Consider the following 7,195-nt stretch of genomic DNA (forward strand, 5'->3'; position numbering starts at 1 on the left):
ATACTGCAGTGGGCGAGCCTGTTGTAATGCACGCACCAGCATGTTGACGCTCTCTGTTTCTATGGCAACTTCTCGCTCGTTCAGTTCCAGTAAATGCGACTGTTCCAGTGTATTCTGCAGTAAACTAGTCGGCGACACAGCCCGCTTGCCTGCTCACAAACGCCGCTTTACGGCTACCCAGATAAATCCCCTAGAGTGTATTTTCTGGTGTTCCGGCCACGGCCGATGGTGTTATGAGTGTAGACAAAATGCCCACTGCCTGCCCAGTGCTCATTCCTACACAGAAACACAGGTTTCTCTGATAATATTCGCGCTATATAAAAGCCTTTGTGTCTTCCCCTGTGGCCCAGTGGCAGATTCTCAGATTTTCACGCGAGAGACCCGTGTTTGATCCCCGGGTCTACCGGCAAAAAAAAAAAAAAAAAAAATGTTTTGCCGTCAATGCTCGCTCTGTCAGTTCCCTGAAAAGGCGACTGCAGATGTGTATTTTTGCAGCCAACGAGCGCGTTGTACAACCCGCTCGCCTGCACCCAAGCACCGTTTCTATGGTTTCCGTGCGTCACTACCTCCATTCTCACACATTTCTCTGGAAAATGTCAATATTGCAGTGGACGAGTCTATTGTAATACACGCACACCTGCAAACAAACGCCAGCGTGTTGACGCTCTCTGTTTCTATGGCAACTTCTCGCTCGTTCAGTTCCAGTAAATGCGACTGTTCCAGTGTATTCTGCAGTAAACACGTCGGCGACACAGCCCGCTTGCCTGCACACAAACGCCGCTTTACGGCTACCCAGATAAATCCCATAGAGTGTATTTTCTGGTGTTCCGACCACGGCCGATGGTGTTATGAGTGTAGACAAAATGCCCAGTGCTCATTCCTACACAGAAACACAGCCCATCACACAGGGCTCGCGCACATGAAATCGACCCAGATCGATTGCGCATTAAATGTGGTAAATGTGCCCACTGCCCAGTGCCCACAAACACTACGTTCTGCATGTCTCAAGGTTTCTGTAAAACGAAACCAACATGCATTCGCTCTGCTCAGGCAGACAATGCTCTCAGTGTTGTAAATGTGCCCGCTATCCCACGCCCACATTCACACATAGATATAACAGGTCTTACGGGACTCGCCCAGCCCTCCCCCTCTCGATTGACCACCGCAGAGGAGTCGAGCGCGGGCAATCTGCCCGCGGGCAATCTGCCCGCTGTTATCAGCGCGCTCCATGCCTCAAATGTCATAAGCTTATGTTGCAGCACACTGAAGCCCCTCTGTCGCTGAGCGACCAGAGCGCGCTTCGCATTCAACCCCTAGCCATTCGTGCAAACGCATGGGCAAGGCTACCCGGGGTTTCGAAGTGGGTGCTAGACATTATAGAAAGAGGCTATTCGCTACAGTTCGGTCCACGCCCGCAACGCAAAGCGGCGCGAATCGATACTACGGTGAAAAAGGAAGTAGCACACCTACTTCGGGCCGAAATAGCGAAGTTACTGAGCAAAGGGGCTATAGAACCCCTATCACAAGCTCAGAGCGAAGGGGGCATGTACAGCAGATATCTTCTGGTACCAAAAAAAAAAAAAAGAAGACGGGGGTCTCAGACCCATTTTAGATCTAAGACGACTAAACAAAGCACTTCTGAAACGACGGTTCAGAATGCTCACGACCAAGAAAATCCTCTCGCAAATTTGCCAAGGGGACTGGTTCATGTCGATAGATCTGAAAGACGCTTATTTTCAAATACAAATAGCGTCACGTCACAGGCGATTTTTGAGATTCGCCTTCGAGGGCCAGGCATATCAGTTCACAGTCCTGCCATTCGGCCTATCCCTGGCACCTCGCGTATTCACGATGTGCATGGATGCAGCGCTCGCACCCCTCAGGCTCCGAGGCATACGAGTGCTGAATTATTTGGACGATTGGCTGGTTCTAGCTCGATCACAGCGGAGCTCATAGAACACAGGACCATATTACTCGATCACCTCGAGAATTTAGGTCTCACAGTCAATTGGGCAAAGAGTTCACTGTCTCCCAGTCAGAAAATATATTTTCTGGGCACAGATCTGGACTCGCTGTCTATGACAGCACAGCTGTCGCCGCAGCGCAGACTAAGTATTCAGCGCATGACAGAGATTTTTCGCCACGGCACTTTAGTCCCGCTCAAGAAGATTCAAAGGATGCTGGGTCTCATGGCTTCAGCATCCTCAGTGCTTCAGCTGGGTCTGCTTCGCATGCGCCCGCTGCAGTATTGGTTGAAAGCGCGCGCCGCACAGAGCTTGGACCTCCGGTCTCGCGCGCCTCAAGGTCGATCAGAAATGCGTCGCAGCTCTGAAACCTTGGACAGTGACCGACTGGTACCGGTCAGGTGTAAGCCTGGGGACTTCCTCGAGTGTGAAGTTGGTGTCTACGGTCGCCTCAACCTCGGGATGGGGAGCGCTGCTCGAGGGCAGACCGTTATTCGGCCAGTGGTCGGAACGGGAAAAGCTTCTGCATATAAACTGCCTGGAAATGATGGCAGTCGACAACGCGCAGAGGCGTTTTTTGTCCCCAGATAAAAAGACACCACGTCTTGGTCCGTTCGGACAACATGTCAGTGGTGGCTTATATAAATCACAAAGGAGGTATCAGATCCAGAATCCTTCACAGGCTGACGGAACGCCTCCTGGTCTGGGCTCAGCACAACCTGCGCTCGCTCAGGGCAGCGCATGTGCCCGGCCATCTGAATGTGGGACCAGACAGACTGTCCAGAAACAATCTGCCGACAGGAGAATGGTCTTTTCATCCACAGACAGTCAAAATGCTATGAAGGACATTTGGCAGAGCGGAAATAGACCTATTTGCGTCTCAAGAGAACGCACATTGTCAGGAATTCTTCTCCAAGAGCAGGGATGCGCTGGCTCACGCTGGCCCCGCTGCCCGCTCTATGCGTTTCCCCCTGTCACGCTCCTACCCCAGGTGTTAGGGCGAATCAGGGAGAGCAGATGCCCAGTGCTACTCGTCGCCCCATTTTGGACAAACCAAGTCTGGTTTCCAGTCCTGATGCAGCTGACGAGTCCCGCCCCGTGGCCGATACCGGTGAGGAGGGATCTCCTCGCCCGGAGCTTTGGTCCCTACATGTGTGGGCCATCAACGGGTACCCGTTAACCTCCCAGCGGGAGTGTTAAACACGATCACGCAGGCTAGAGCTCCATCTACGAGGCGGCTCTATTCCTCAAAATGGTCTGTGTTCACTAGCTGGTGTACAGCGAGTGGCACCTCACCCTCACGCTGTGGGGTGCCGGAGGTTCTCTCCTTTTTTTACAAGAGCTTCTGGATAAGGGCAGAACCCCATCCACGCTCAAAGTGTATGTGGCGGCCATAGCAGCGTTCGCTGAACCACCGCTTGGCCAGTCATTAGGAAGGAACAATCTGGTCATTCGCTTCCTTAGAGGAGCTAAGAGGCTGAACCCTCCCAGACCACCCTCAGTTCCCGTTTGGGACCTTTCCACGGTTCTGGAAGCCATGAAAGGTGCCCCATTCGAGCCAATACAGTCAATAGACCTGAAACCCTTGTCTTTCAAAACAGTGTTTCTTCTGGCTCTCGCTTCAGTGAAGCGCATAGGGGATTTGCAAGCGCTCTCAGTGAGCATGACGTGTATGGAGTTTGGGCCGAATGACTCGAGAGTCATACTCAAACCAAAGCACGGATATGTTCCTAAATCCCTCAACACACCGTTTAGGGCACAGGTTATCTCCCTGTCAGCCCTGCTGGTATCTGAGGAGGAAGGGGACGCAGGCTTCCTTTGCCCGGTCAGGGCGTTAAGAGCCTATGTGTCTCGCTCGTCTGTTTTCAGACAGACGGAGCAGCTCTCTGTTTTGTTCAGCTGACGTTCTAAGGGACTAGCTGCGTCAAAACAGAGTCTATCCAGATGGATAGTTGATGCTATAGCGCTAGCTTACACATCCAAGGGCCTGCAAATGCCCGATAGGTGTCAAAGCGCACTCCACAAGAGGCATGGCCTCGTCGTGGGCTTGGTCCAGTGGGATTGCCTTGCAAGATATCTGTATGGCGGCAGGCTGGGCCTCCCCGTCTACATTTATAAGGTTTTATAACCTCAAGGTTCCCGCTTTGCAAGCTAGGTTGCTCTCGGTTTAATTTTTCAGTATTGCCCACCCGATGCTATCGGCTCGGGATGCTGAAACTGCTAGAGCGTCGATCACTGATCGCCTATATACTTCTGTGGGCAGTACGTAAGTCCCCCATATTTACCAGTCCAGGCTGAGTTCGCCCTGGCTGTGTGGAACACTTGATATAACATGCTCTTATCAGAGCTCAATATTACAGGAATGATGCTATTCTAGCCCCTCTTCCCGGATTCTCTGTGAGTCCCTTGTGATTAGGCACTGTATGAGCCCCGGGCACCTGCCCTTGGGACTTTAGTGTTATGTCTCAAGCACGCACGGCGTTTTACATTGTGTTCCCCTAGCGTAAGATATCTTACGCAAGTACGAGAGACCTCTCGTAAGAGAACGTACTCGGTTACTAACGTAACCTCGGTTCTCTCTAGAAGAGGGAACGAGTACTTGCGTATCTTGCCGTGCATGCGTCATGTTCTGATTCGCTTCAGCGATGAAAAACTGACCAAACCAGCCTCTCTGGGCCGTATTTATAGCCCTGGCCCCACCCGATTTCGGCGGGACATGACGTAATGGGCGCGAAGCGCCCTCATTGGTTCTGACGTCATGAGGAGCCTCTATCGATAGGCTGGTGCAGTTGCCGCAGAGCAGCCAATGGGCGCGCGAGCTGTCTCGCCCATGTCTGCATGCTGCTGCAATGCGTTTTACATTATTGCAAAATTAAGGATAATTTTTGGCTTCAATATCTCGAGGAAAAGAGGTTTTCCCCTAGCGTAAGATATCTTACGCAAGTACTCGTTCCCTCTTCTAGAGAGAACCGAGGTTACGTTAGTAACCGAGTACGTTTCATGCTGCAATGCATGTTGGGTTCCAGCATAGTACATGAATAAATGATGCTGCTGCATTGTCTTGTTATTTTCTTTCAATTTCACTTTTTGCTGTTGGTTTTGTGTTGACTTTTATCAGCGTGTTTTGTGATGTTCAGAATTGATGTTATTTTATTTTTCCTGGCTTTGTTTCTGCCACAACAAATGTGTCTATAAACACAGAGTAAAAAAAAAAAATATATATATGTTAAAGTCAAGGGTCAATAGCCCAGCTAAAGCAAACACTGATCTCCATAATGGTAACATCAAATGATACAAAACAACATCTAAACCTCTTTTAATTCTCAATAGGAATTTCTGTAGACGCATAAAAAAAAGTAAATCTGGTTAGTAATAAGTGAAGCTGGTAATGATATTTTTTGGAGTTGTTTAATCCTCCTCTGCTGAGATCTTCACAGATTTAATGTCTTCTGTGGCTGAAGTCAATAGTTCTTGTGTTTCACTTTTTTTATCTTCTTGTTGTTCCTCTGTCCTTCAGTGATTCTGCTTGTTAACATCAGGTGTTCATCACCAACGCTCAATCATCAGTTAATTAATCACTGAATTATATAATTAACTTCAACACTGCATCAGTGTTACTCCTACACTCTGTAGTGTGGACACACAAGTGTTCATTTAAAACTGAAGTGGGGTTAAAAGGGTTAAATGTGTCAAATAAAAAATTAACAGAGTAAAGCATACTTTTAACTATAATCAACTGTAAATTAATTTACGGCATAAAACTGTAGAAAAACAGCAATTTACCGGCAACCACAGCTGCCAGTAGAGTACCGTAAAATCAAGGAAAAACAGTAATATACTGTTATAACAGTCAGATTTATTAAACAAAATAAGTTAATTTCACTGAAATATTAGTAACAGTTGTAGTTCTTGTTTCTTGTCTTTTCATTCACTCTGTCAACTGGACTATATTAGTGAGCTAATGTAGGGAATAGTGAATGAGGGTGTAGGGTGTGGTTTTGAACACGGCCTCTGAGTGTCGACTTTGATCGCTGTTAATTCACATTATATTCCTGTTGGCTACTTTCTCGAAAACAACAAATATTACCCAGAATGCATTGTTTTCTACAGTATATTACTGTTTTAATGGAAAAGGGTATGATACTGTCAGAATCTGACCTTTTTTTTTACAGCAAGGGTTAACAATGAAACAAAGCCTTTAAATCCTTCCTTCTTTATTTTTATACCTTTCCATTATGCCAATGTCTGGAGTCCAAAACATATTTTTGGGGGCTGCAAAACTTTTAATGTGACAAAAATGGTCTGGGTTCCACTTCATATTAAAATTTGGCCACACCTGGAAAGTTAAATGAAGTTCAGAATAATTATAAGACAGATAATGTATGCTTGAAAAATTAAATAAAACCTCTGATCATGTTACAATATTCTGTAAATTGAGTAAAACTTTGTGAAATAAGACTGAAATAGGTTTTTAAAACACTTACGGTTATCATTTTGACCTGTGTTGTGAGACTCTGGGCTTTTTCATTCTGTAGATAAAAAGATGTGTTGAGAGATGATATTACAACTACTTGACATCCCATGATGACTTGAATGAGAAGATAAATCATGCTGGACTCATACCACATTAGTGATGGAGGACACATATATGTCCACATGAGTGTTTGTATTGTAGGTTTTATTGCGGGGGTATTTGTAGTTGTACACCAGGGGCCACATTCTTTCATTCTGAGTGGTATTGTCTTCTAAGCCGAGCTGTTTCCAAAGTTTCATTTTAGCATCACCATATTGTATTGAATTGCAATCTTCAGCTTCTGACACCCGCCCTGTGTGTATGAGACATTCAGAAACACAGAGAATATATTCTCCAAGCACGCATGAAAGGGAATTTCATGTTTAAACATGTATCCTAAAAGGGTCAAAGGCCAAAAGGTCTAACAAATGTCAATGTATTACAGACTAAAACCTTTGGTGATACTGTATCCGCAAAACAATTTACCATTTACCATTTCATAAGCTGTAAAACTGTATTTGTTATATATAGACTGGAATGCCCTGAATGCAAAGTGTTTTAGGAAGAACAAAGAGGCGTTTACAGGACAGATTGGCTGAACATAAATATGCAATCCGCACGGGCAACATGAACTATCCTATGGCGAGGCACTACAGGGAACACCATAAGAGTGACCCATCTACCGTACAGGCCTGCGGAATTGACCATATACCATTGT

General features: G+C 46.7%; 1 long non-coding RNA gene across 1 annotated transcript; it reads right to left on the reverse strand.

Annotated features, from left to right (window-relative positions):
* Window positions 1-6,194: 6,194 nt before the first annotated feature.
* On the reverse strand, window positions 6,195-6,615 carry LOC309503466. Its single transcript, XR_014207650.1, has 3 exons — window positions 6,588-6,615; window positions 6,449-6,493; window positions 6,195-6,300 (listed from the first exon to the last, which is right to left on the reverse strand). It is a non-coding gene; the product is annotated as an uncharacterized lncRNA (long non-coding RNA).
* Window positions 6,616-7,195: the final 580 nt, after the last annotated feature.

The sequence above is a fragment of the Leuciscus leuciscus genome (assembly GCF_965113295.1).
Source record: "Leuciscus leuciscus genome assembly, chromosome: 1".
In the NCBI taxonomy this organism is placed as follows: domain Eukaryota; kingdom Metazoa; phylum Chordata; class Actinopteri; order Cypriniformes; family Leuciscidae; genus Leuciscus; species Leuciscus leuciscus.